The sequence below is a fragment of the Cupressus sempervirens genome, chromosome 9, assembly GCF_028749045.1.
Source record: "Cupressus sempervirens isolate cs-2001-9-10 chromosome 9, ASM2874904v1, whole genome shotgun sequence".
NCBI classification, from domain to species: domain Eukaryota; kingdom Viridiplantae; phylum Streptophyta; class Pinopsida; order Cupressales; family Cupressaceae; genus Cupressus; species Cupressus sempervirens.
The window spans coordinates 82,199,532-82,213,190 of NC_143126.1; positions in this window are offsets into that span (position 1 = coordinate 82,199,532).

The window sequence follows — 13,659 nt, forward strand, 5'->3', positions numbered from 1 at the left end:
ACGTAATGCATTAGAGGGTGAATGACAAGAACATATGACACAAACCCAGAGCACAATATAAAAAGGAGGAAGTAGCGATTAAATTATTGTGTGCTAAGTTTGGATTGACCAATAGTTCCCCTTTTAGTGTGACCAAGAGGAGCACAAGAAATTGCACGAAGTAAATGGTGTGAGCATTTTCTATGCAGGAATATGTTAATTTTTGTTAAGGAAGTTACAACTTACAACATAGGAATATAACCCTCTCATTGGAGGGCTCTGCTCATGCTCCTTCATGAAGTTCTTTACATTGAAGAACTTCCTCTCTTATAGAGGTTCCACTTTGATCTCTCTTTTCTGCACAATAAAACAAAACAAAAAATTGAAATTCAATAACAGAGATTATAAGAACACATCCCAGAAAAAGAGGAATTAGATTGAAGAAAATGGTCTTTTACTATGCATAGAATGTATGACACTTCTTGTTTTCTTGTATCCCATATCTCTACACATCAGAACTTTCACAACAATAATTGTAATTATAATACCCATTAAAATATCAACAGAATATTTATCCCGATAAACCCATATCTATTTTGATTCTTGAAGAACCCCACTCTGTTTTGAAGAAAATTAGAATTTTACTAGATATATTGTAGCATAAAATGTTTTTTCCTTGATAATCCCATCCAAATAATCCTAATAAACACAACAAGCCAATGCAACTACATAATCAATTTTATAATTTAGCTAGCATGATTTAAGACGAACTATTTAGAATATATTGTTTAGACCGAAATAGTCCTTACATAGAATGTAGTAATTGTGCTAGTAGAATCTCTAGCTATTAACTTAATATGTATATCAAATTTTCCAAACAAATACTGCTACATTGACTGGATTAACAAACCTAATTAGAAGACAAATCACTAAAATCATAAACATATGAAAGCATATAGTGGCACATTAGTTAAATTGTATGAACAATTACACTTCAGTTAAATTGTCTAGCACAAGTGAAGAAGGAATTGATTGTGTCTATTAACATAAAGTAAAGAATAAATAATAATAATAATTTGAACATGGTGGTTAAATATATAGAGGGTATGCATAAACAAGATACTTTTGAAATATGTTAATATTACAATTGGAATATGTATGGGGATATTGAAAGTAGAATTGTTTGCAAAATACAAAATTTATATAATTTATGCCATTACATATTGGCATAATGTTGTTCTATGCAATAGAGTTGTATTGTCTTCAACATATCAATCATTACAAAATTGATTGAAACAATTTACACATGACTATAAAAGTTTCTAGTGTATATTTTTAAAAAGAAAATAAACTATTTGTGTACCGAAATGAGAAAAGTTGATTGCATCAAGATTTGCAATAGTCAATTAACTTGCAGTTTGCAAAAAATAATTGTGTTAATGAAATTAGTTATAGTACAATTTTTAAAAGTCAGGATTTTGTAAAATCGTAAGTAAAAAAGAAGAGAAGATAAAAAAGAGAAGATATGTTCAGCTTACATAGTCGGCTTTTGGTAGAATGGAAGTGATATTGTTGTTCATTGCAATTGTAAAACTGCCTTTAATTTGAAATGTTCGCAACATGTATACAACTATTGACATGTTTTTTTGGTAGTTTTCAAATGGTATTTTTGTTAAACTTCTAGTAAGTGTTAATGAAGGATTTCTCAATGCATGGTGTAGTTGACAATGTCATCTTCATTTTGTATGACACATTGTAGAGAATGGTTGTAACTTTGTCACATGCAATGCAATGGACATTTTTGGTTGTTGAGGATGATGGAAATGATGATGCTTATTGGCATTGGGTATAGAACAACTGATACGATGGTAAGTATAATTTTTTTGGTTTTAAATTGCCAATGACTTGAAATTTGAATCAAAATTTAAGTGCGAATTTCAGTGTTTAATTTAAATATAATTGTAATTTTCTTTGAAAAATGATATGGTTTTGTTTCTTGCTTGTGTATTTGAGGAAACAATTTTTTGTAAAGCAATTCTTGTAGATGCATCATTCAGAGTGTCAATGAAAGTAGATGGTGTTGTTTTAATGTTATTTGTTCCTTTTGGTCCACTCTGTACAAAATTCTTCAACAGGAAGAATGGTGTTTGTGTGGATGTAACAATTGCTTGTACTTTTGCATAAGCTTGAGCATGGAATTCAAGAACTGTAACCTACATATGTAAGAATTTTTTTAGTTAGTGTAGAAAGAAAATGTAATATAATAGAAAACATAATTCATTATTTGATGAATGAGTTGCATAGCTTACAATTGTTGTGTCCGATGTAGAGTTTCCATCTTTTACGTTATTTTAATGTTATTTCTTCCTTTTGGTCCACTTTGTACAACATTTTTGAATAGGAGGAATGGTGTTTGTGTGGATGTAATAATTTCTTATACTTTTGCATAAGCTTGAGCATGGAATTCAGGAATTGTAACTTGCAAATGTAAGAATTTTGTTAGTGTAGGAATAAATTGTAATATAACATAAAACATAATTCATTGTTTGATGAATGAGTTGCACAACTTACAATTGTTGTGTTTGATGTAGAGTTTCCATCTTTTACATTTAGTTGATACTCTTTTGGCGTATGCTTGTGTGCTACAACTAAAATGCCCAATTTACCAATTGAGTAGATAGTTTGCGAGTCTATATGTTTAGTTATTATTGTGTTGGGCATAAGCTTTTGTTGCTTGTAGACTCGGTTTATTGTTTCAATTTATGTCTGTGCAGTGAATTGAAGACAATAATCAACATCACCTCTTTCATACTGTATTTTTTGTTTTAGTGCAAGATTGTTTATACAGACACTTGCTCTAGGTAAAAGGTGGGTGATAAACTTATCAATCAACTGATTGGTAATGTTTGATGTTATTTTCATTTGGCCTTCACTATCCATGAGGTCAACATGTACTATTGGTGCTTTTTTCGGGCTTGTTAGATTTTTTGCATAGGCAGTACCATAAGTCACAAAGATACCACCTTCAAAACAAGTTGCAGATTGTTCTATACAAATGTCCATAATGGTGGATATCTTTTTTTCTTCCACCTTTAGCTTGTGACAATATGAGATTATATATTTTATATAATGCATTTATATATAAACCTGTGTCAAAAAATTTTAAACTCTACAATAATCATTACTTTCTTTCTAATTGTCTACTAGTACAGTTGTTGTCATCTTGTAGAGGGTTTTCTTGTTCATTTGACAATGTGAATAGAGATCCATGCAGTTTGTTGAAAAAAAGTATGCAAAGGAAGTCAATATTGTAAAAAATCATATGTAAGTGCAGTAAAATATGTAATGTGAAAAGAATTATGTGAATACCTTTTTGTTGCAATTGCCAGTTTGTTGGCAGAGGTTTTTGTATCCAACATTTTCTTTTTTGAAGCCTCCATTATAAACAATGATTTAATTTAATTTATCAAATTGAAATGAATTATGCATTTCAAAGTACTCGAGGAATGTAGATAAAAAAATTTATGCATTGAATATGTTTTCAATAAATTGTTTATAGATAATTATTTTGTACACCATTATGAAATGATTAAGCATGTTGGGTCATTATAAGTAAAATACATGGATGTTTTGCAAGTTACAAGTGGAAGCATAAAGATATTGAAAAATGGTTTGACCAATATGTATCTAGGACAGTGAATTTTGTAGATTGTTGATTGATATTGTAAATCCATAATTGATCAATTAAAGTACCTGCATATGTTGTTGGCTTGTCAATAAGCAAAGACAAGTTGTATTGTTGCATAAGTATAGCAAACTTTTTTTTTTTTTTTTTTTGTAAATTGTAACATGTCAATGTTGAAGTCTCTAGTTATTATGACTTTGTATTTTAGTGGTAAGTTCATAAAGATGTTTTCTATAAGATTGAATATGTCATTGATGGGTGCATCTACTGTAATGTAAACATTTGTGATTCGTATATTATTGGTCATATGCAAAATATCAATTGTTAAGGATTCTATAAATTTTAATGAGAAAGTGTTGGTATTTAAGACAGTGGTGGTTTTGGAAGAACAAGTCAATAGGCCATGAATAGCTATTGAATAATAGAAATTATAGATTCCATTAAGCAAGTGGAGGTGCTCATGTGTCTTGTTTCTTATTTCTTGAAAGTAGAGAATAGCTCCTTTTAGCAAGTCATGGTCATGGATAATTTATTGTGCATGCAACGCAAAGCTTTGAGTATTCAAAGAGCACACGATGATATAATCAATTGGTATAAGGGAAAGAATATATTGAAGTTTTCATTGTGAAAAATTTTGTATATGATGCATTTCATTTTCCACTTTGTATGATACTTTAAAGTTTTGATGTTGTAGTTTGTGTAACAAATACAATGTTTCAATATTTGTTACACAAGACAAAGTAGTGCAAGTTAGACCATGTTGATAGACTTTGCTAGGATCAAAAGCAATTCTATTCATTGTTAAGCCTTGTGCTCTATGTATAGTGTGTGTAGATGCTAGTTGAACAGGGAATTATTTTCGAGTAACAATTTTTGTAGATGTTTTTACTCTTCTAACTATTTTCATTATTGGTGTCCAAGAATGAAGAATTGAGCTTGTGTAAAATCTTTGCATTGTTTTGCGATGTGAGGTACCAATTTGGGAGTCATTAAATTGAATCCAAAAAATATCTTCATGTTTAGTTGTATGCATTCGAAAGATTCTTTTAGCACCATTGACTAGTTCATCATGTGTATGTAGGTTGCTAGCAATTAGCTCAACTAAATTTTTTGGCTTTAAGTAAAGTACAACATGTAGCAATGATTTATCAACTTGGTAGTGGTTATTATCAATTTGAAAGTCTTTTTGATCAATAGCTTCAAAGACATAAAGCTGAGTAGGTAAGAAGTTTAACATTCTTCTATTGTGTTCATCAACAACTGAATTTTGGTGGAACAAGTATGCCAATTTTGGATTGTTAGGAGAAGTCTTGTAGCATGTCATGTTCAAATATGAAAGGTCTTGATCATTTTGTTTTTGAAATCTTCTACGATTTATAACAGATATGAAGTGTTGATTTGTTTGTTTGACAATAGTATGCAATTCAAAGGATAGTACATTTTTAGGCCAAAATGTGTATGGTATTTTGTTACTAGTAATTGTTGGCTCTTCAAATATTCAGTTATCACACATAGGTTGTGCTTCATAGAAGTCACCACAAAATATGATGTTAACATTTTCAAATGGTCATGTTGGTGTGTTTGATTTGGTGAAGCCTTTTGTCAATATTGTATAACATTCTAGAACCAACTATGGATACTTCATCAATGAGCAATACTTAGAGCTGATCTAATTTCTTGCTTAGATTGTGAAGTGTGTTTGATTCCAAAAGTAACATCTTTGAAGATGTACATGGGAGGTGGAAAATAGAATGTGCTATGATGCCACCTACATTATAAGTAGCTTTCCCTATGGAGGCAACAATAATACCTTTGGGCTTGAATGGGTCACTATCTAGTAGTTTATCATAGATTCAAATCATTGCTTGAAAAAGAACTTTTGTTGTGAAGGTTTTGCATGTGCCAGCACCTCCTATCAAGAAAAAATATAGTGGTTTCTCTAGAGCAAGTCTCTTTGTAATCAAAACATTTTTTACTATTGATTTTTGCTCTTCATTCAATTGTCTTCATAAACTGAAATATTTGTCATTCGTAAGCAAGAATGAATGTGTTTTTTCATTGAACAATGAGAAGGTAGTAGTATGCATGTTTTTTTTGTTGTTTGCATGTTTAATGTCAGTTATGATGTCATATTTCTCAGTTTCATTTTGTTTGGTGGTTTCTGCATGTTTATTTTGAAGGTCTATTATTGAGTTGTTATCATTGATGATTTCTTTTGCAACAAGGTCAATGCCACCCCAACTATTATGTACTACTGAGGTAAACATTTTTTCTATATTTTCTATGAATTTTTTCTTTTCACTAAATGCCACAGTTCATGTTTGATGGCCTAGTAACAATGAGTTTTAGTTGTTTATGAAAGGGACATAAAGCATAAGTTTTTCTCTACAATAATTCTCATGATCAATGTGTTGATTATATCTTACATATCGTATGATATATGGCTTTTCTCTTTTCTTAGTCTTCAATGGGTTGCCTATGTAGAAAGTTGAATATTTAGCTAATGATAGTCTATCTAAATCTTTTGATCGTTGTATGTACTTATCTACTGTAGAGGCATACATGATGTTCTCAGAATCATCTTTTTCTTTTGCCAAAAGCTTTGGACTTTTCAACATAAGAATTCTATTTTCAGGTGGTGAAGTGTTGATGAAAATTGTTTTTCTTGAGCTCTTGCATAAGGATAGTGAGAGTGCAATATGAACTGCTTGTCGACCAGACATTTGTTGATAGTTAAGCAATGCATTCTCTAGTTTGTGTATGAAGTGAATATTTTCATTGTAAGCATAAGTACATTATTTTTCGTATTTGGCAGAATGCAAATGTCAATGTTCAATCTTGCTTTATCATGTATGAACTATAGTATGATATAACAATAGATGTTTGTAATATAAATTGTGTGTCTATATTTGCATACCATAATGCTAGTACTTTTCTAGCAAATGCATTTATCCGTATATCAGTTGGCTTGCGCTTTAGCAATACAACTCTTTGTGTCAATGTTGCTTGCAACATTTCAATGTAGTTTGCCTCTTCAAGATGAAATTCATGTAGGAATTCATCAAATGTAACATCCGAGTAGGTGCAAGAAGTTGAGTCTCACTTTTGGACAAAAAGTGGAAGTGTTTTTCCTATTTTTTAAATTTCTTGTCAATTGATATCAAAATTTGAGGCATTTAGATATTGAATATAAAAAAATTTAGAAATAAAAATTATAGTATTTGGAATCTACTTTTTGAATATGTAATTTATTTGTGTACCCATATGATAGATTTTATTTTTGGTATGGATCTTTAAAAACCACTTTTCAAAATGCGTGTTTCTGGACCATACCACACTCGTGTATGGACACGATAATTTGACACAAATAAAAAAAAATTCATAAATCCTTTTAAAGGGAGTTACCTAATACACCTGAGATTGATGACAATATTTTTCCTTAATTTTTTTATTGAATAATTTTATTATTATTAATTATTAATTGACTATAAAGGTAAATTTTAAAACCTCTCATGTACAAACACCATAATTTGATCAAAATTTCACTTTTTTCAAAAATTCTTTTTTTTAACCTCAAAGGAATTGTATGCAGAGTGATATCATATAAATTAATTTAAGAAAAATTATAAAATAAAAAAGTTATTAAAGTTTTAGTGAACTTCACTATTTTACATTTAGGTACCACCTTTCATTAAAATATAATGTAAAAATAGTAAATAAAATCATAACATTATAAAATTTATATTTTTGAAATCAGAAAGATGAGAGCTCTAATTGATTTTTGTTTCATAAAAAAAATTGATCAGGAAGACCCTCTTAAAATTATGGCAAGGTGTGAATTTGTCAGTTCAATGCCTTAGCCAAATTTTGAGAGGTCAAGGCATAGGCTTGGTCTCACCAAGCCTATCCTGAACCAAAATCTGAGGTAGGAGGAAAAAATCCCACCCCATGTTGTAAGAAACAAGCACCCATTATTTGAAATTCAAAAAATGAGTACCTATTTTGAAAAAGTCAAATTAGCACATTAAATTCACCCCTGCCCCCAAAATTTTTTTTTTCTAGAAATGAGTACTCGTTTTTACTTTTCAAAAATGAGCACCCGTTTCTAAAAAATACAATTTTTTAATGTTTTCAAAAATGGGTACCCATTTTTTGAAAATAAAAAATTGGTACTCGATTTAAGTAAAAATGGGTGCCCATTTTTTACATTTTGGATTGGGCACCCGAGCCTAAAATGGGTACCCATTTCTAAAAGAGCATGATCTCAATCCACAGAGTTCCACATAATTGAGACCCAACTTCTTGCTTCTACCCATCCTTTGTACAGTGTTTATTTTCTAATTATTTGAAAACAAAAATAACTTTATCCTTCATCGTAGGATCAACATTTAATGGAGGCTCTAATATCGTTGTTTTTCTCATGGGAGGCAAAGGAAAGCTAAATAGAAAACTAGACGTTTTGTATTTTTTGCATGTCTTTGTATGGTGGCGTGTTTGCATTTTGACTAGATTTTTATCTAATAATGTAGACTCACATGAGATGTATTTATCAATAAAGTTTTCAATGTCAATATTTTTGCATTGTCCAAATAAAGGTGCATCTTTTATCCATAGCATGAAGTGTACATGTTCATGTCCTCGGTTTTGGAATTCTATAACAAAGAAATAGTCACAAACTTTGCCAAAAAGTTCTTCATTTTTTAACATCATATTCTTGAATGCATTGATCCTATGATTGAAATAACAACTACAAAGTATTGGATTTTTTCTAATTTCAAAGTCTAAACCTTTATCTTTTAAAGATTCATTTTCTCTATATTTTTGTGTGTTTGATATATGTTGCAATGCTTTACATAGTGGCTCCCACAAATGCTTAGCACTTGTTAGTGAACATACAAAAAAATTTAGAGGACCTAATTTTCATATCATTGCAAAAATATTTTTTCTTGTGTTTTCTAAGTAATTTGGAGATGTTCGTATACTTTTCAGTGATTCTTATCCTATTGGGGATTTTAGTATTTTTTCTAAGTTGATAGTGTTGCGAACATCCTTTGCACATAATTTATCACCTTTCAATTCAACTTTTCTTATACAAACCCATGCTAGTGACAATATTTGATGGATAATTGTTTTTATAGCTTTTTTTTTAAAAAAAATTGTGTTGAAAAGTCATTGTCTCTATGCATTGTAAGGAAACTCAGGTGCGGAAATAGATTCCTACACTAATCTCTTAAGAGAAGTATGGTGCAAATCCTATTAAAATATTTTACACTTACAGATTCAATATCATGTAAACAACAATATTTCAGCCAAGCAAGCATAAAGAAAATAGACAATTCAAGATGCCGACACATCAACATTATTTGCAAGAAATATATTTTACAAAACAAATAATAAGAATAGGAATTATCCAAGGTTGAGACACCTTATTCCTAACATGCATGATCTCCCACTTCATTATTTTTGGATAGGTAACACATTTTGTTATTTTCTTTGCTCGTGCAAATCCATAAAAAAGTGTTCAAAAATTCATTTCTTCACAATAAGTGTCTTGAAAGATACCTAGTGTTTTAAAACCTTCTGAAGGTGCAATTTCAATTATCATTGTGTCAAGATCTTTGATTGAATGTGATTCATTGAACTAATGTATAAGTGATTCAGTTATAGGCTCTTCCTCATGCTCAGATATAACATCATACATATTTGTGTCACTATTTGTGCAAATTTGTTGTTGTTTCATTGTAAAAAGAGATTCCCAATCCTTATTTCTTGAAATTTTTCTTTCATATACAATGGTGTTTTTGACAATATTGTTAATGCATTCATTACATGGGTAGGTCTTACATTTCCTTGAGCATATGTATTTTCATACTGTAGCTTACATTTTATTTTAACTGCAATTGTTTGTGTCTCATCTATGTGTCTAGGTAATGCTTGTTGCACTACATCAAAGTCAATAGGCACATTGATTATTGTACCATTCAATCCATATTGTGCTCTTTTGTATCTAAATTTTCTAATTTGTGCAAAATCAATACACAATGACACAAGCCTTTCTTCAAGGCTAGTCAATCCATAGACAATATTTAATCTTTTAAATTGTGTCTTATGTTCCATGGTGTAGCAAACACAAGGACTTTTCCAAGCATAATGACATGTATACATTTCTTACAAATCAACTAGCCTATCGTAATTTTTTATTTATTTGTTTCAATAGAGAGCAAGGAGAAGGCATAAGCAAATGCATTGTTTATTTTGTAGATATCTTTTTGGAAACATAACATTTCTCATAGTGTGCATGCTTTAGTAGGTGTATTAGTGATTTCTTGTAGATATTGCATAACAAACTTGTTATTTAAATTGTTTATTTCACTTCCATGTCCATGAGTTGTTGACTGATGTGTTGTTCTTGATTTGTGAAATACAAATCTTGTCCTTGATTTTGACCATATTTTTGGCCTATTTTGCATATTGTTAGTATGAATGTATTGATCATTGGTCATGTTTGTTGAAGACTTTTCTTTATTATATATTGTTGCTTTTAGATTTCTTAATGAATGATGAAGACTTAAAACTTTTTAGAGTCATAGTTGTATTTTTTTTAGATGTTGAGCTTTGCTCAAAGCAAGGTATTGTCATGTTCATTCCAAATGAAGTTTTATTTTTCATTGAATTGTGTTTGTTTGTTTCCATTTTGAAAATAAATTACTGACTTTGTTGGAGTGGTTCATAATGAAAATGGCCTAAACTATTTTTGAAACATATTAAGTCAATGTTTTTTGTTGGTTATGTGCAATTTCAATAGACTTCAAATTTAGGCAAAGGAGTTGGTTGCCATACATATATACGAATATGAAATATATATGAAAGCCAAAGCAAGCAGAATTCAAATCCTTCTACATTGCTCTTAGTATATGGCTTTCCAATTTTGGAAACTAATATTCATATTTGTGACATAAATTTATTTTTTGAGGTTATAGATTAGTGATACATATTGAAGCAATGCATTACAAATGTGTTTTTCACTATTAGTGCATTGGCCAATGACTATGCTATGAATAGTCACAATGCAATTACATCAAATGTATTATCAACTAAGAATGCTAGAGCAGCAAACATGCTTTCACCACAAGTAGAAGCAAATGCAGGGAATGGTTGGAGACCAAATTCGCCAAATTTTTGTGAACTTATATTCCACATATTTTTTATATTACAAGGTAAAACTGGAAGTTATTGTTGCATAGTTTGCAATGTAAATTATATGTTGTTACCTTTGAGAATATAGGTTCATAATGTCCAGCCCATGGATTAGCATCATGGAAAAGAATTGATATTGTAGAATGAGGTGCATTTTTATTGAAGTGCAAGTATGATTTATTTCATTTCAATGACCAAATGCATATGGGTATGTTTAACCAAAGACATAGCCAATGAATACAAAAGGTGTCTCCCCAAAGGCTAGATTCAACAAGCATGTTGACTTCAATTGTTGATAGCCTCATTTATTGAAAGTATGTTTCCTTATCACTCACTCTATGCAAATCCTAGAGGATTGAAGGGTGCAACTTGTTTTGAGATGAGTTTAAAGCCATAGCACAACCATTGTGAAGGCAATCCAAGAAATTTTTTAACAAGACTATTGTGGAGCTCAATAGATGTATAGTGACAATGGAGCAAGACTTCTATTGTATCAAACAAGTAGTCACCAACATTGAAGTTGAATGAATTGACTTGAAAGCAATGAACGTTGTCAAGAACATTGTTGATTGATATGTTTTGTAATTTGTCATTAGATTTATATGCTTCTACTGTAATTTGATTTTCTGATTCCTCTCCTAATTTACTTGAATTAGAATGAAGTGTATTACTCATTTCATATATGAAGCAAAAAATGTAACAATAATCGAAGTTGTTTCACAAGATCTATATTAAGTACTTTCAAAAAACTATAATATGGATATGTGACATAAATAGCCAACAATACTTTGATATTCGTAACAGATAAATTTTGTGTAATACTTATATTTTTGTAACAACAAATAGTACCAATTATAACTGACCTTCAATGGTTCAAAAGAAGGATTCCTTTGATGTAGTACACTTCTCAAGTTCTTGGAACACAATGGAAAACAAAGAATTCCATATCAAATGAAACAATTCACAAAGAAAAACTTGGTAAATAAATAGGATAGAAGTTGTTTAAACTTTATGATGTGGGCAAGTTGAGCATGTTGTTTCATATTTGAGACTTTAAATGTTTCAGATAAGAAAAAACATGTCAGTCGTATTAAGTTCTATGCTCAATGTGTTAGAATGAAAGAGAAATAAACACAATTCAAATAAAGAAATAGAAATTGGAAAATTAACCAGAAAACTATAGTTTTGTAGTGGTTTAACAAGATAGTTCATCCATATTTCATGCAGGACAATATCTTTATTCACTTTTTAGAAATAGTTCTATATCCAATACAATTTGCACTCATTTTAAATCTACTAATGCTTACAATTAGACTTCAATTGAAATTAGATTTCTTTTAAATTAAAATAATCACCTATCATAACTAATGGAAACTTTGCACAATTCAACAGCTGAAAATTGAGTAAGGAGAAATCAAGAATCTAAATTGTCCTAATACTTATTTTTAGTTTTCAGATTATTCCATACTAAATTTGGAGATCAATTCCTGCTCTTGACAACATAAACAAAGTTGAAAAGACTAGAGCTAGGGAATCCTCAAAAATGATTTTCGAAGGTTGGGTAATCTCATAAGGAAAGGGAACAAATCAAAAATTTGATGCTTCAACAAAGCTTCTAGAAACAGTCATGTGAGTTTACTGTCACTGATGTTTTCTATCATCCTCCCTAATTCCAACTACCTTTCTTAAAGTAAAAACTAAATTACTTTCAAACGACAACTTGCATCCTCAAATACAGAGTGACAGCAGGGTCCTTTTTACTATGGAAATTGACATACCACTAGGATTGTTGAGAATGTCTAAGATGTCACTCAAATCTCTTGGAGATGGTCAGATGCCCCCAGTAGTCTAATTATATTTTAACAAAAAACAATTATTGTACAAAGAGAAAATGTGTTTCATGCAACTGTGGAGAGAAAGTGTAGAACTTTGAAATCCCTATGTACATCAATAGAATGAAAGGGTACAACTCTAGAATGATTTTGTAGATGTGTGTATTGGAGTAAAAAAAAATAAATGTAAAATTATGTGTCTATGAGTTCAGATGATTAACCCATTGAGTGAACTTGAGGTAGTGTGTATAGGATGAGCAAGGGAGGGCTAAATGTTTCCCTTTTTCCTCTTCTTATCTAACTTTTACAATGTCATAGTAACACTTAATTCAGTGTGTCTACAGAACTTAACTTCTGCATGAACACTCTTAGGCTACTCAGTAATGCATGACTCAGCAAAACTTTACTACAATCATATTTATTATGATGAAAATACATTTCATAGCTATACCAATTGGTGTTGGTGTTTATTTCTTCTTCGTCAGTAATATATATACCATATGGCCATGCATTAATATCTATGTTAATCTAAAATTTTAGATTATAGTAAGCTTTTAAATATTTTTTTAAAAAGGCCATTAACTTATAACCTGCTAATGTGAGAACTTAGAGATGGAAAGGATATGTTAAATGGAAACATTGGGATAAATAAGATAAAAAAACATTAACAAAAATGGGCCATTAAAGAAAAAGTAGATACAGTGGATAGCATAGAGACAAGAAAGGGAGGACAAAAAGACGAATTCTGAGGGATAAACCAACACAACTCTAAAATGGAGAGAAATTTTACAAAGAACTATGAAAACATAAATTTACTCCTCTAGAAGAATAGAGCATTAAATAGAATTTATACAAAACTTCACAACTTTGCGAGACTCCCTCTCTACTTAACAAAAGTATTTGTTCTATTTTGCATGTATTGCCAAAATATCAACATACTTTCAAAAATATCCAACTTCAAAAATA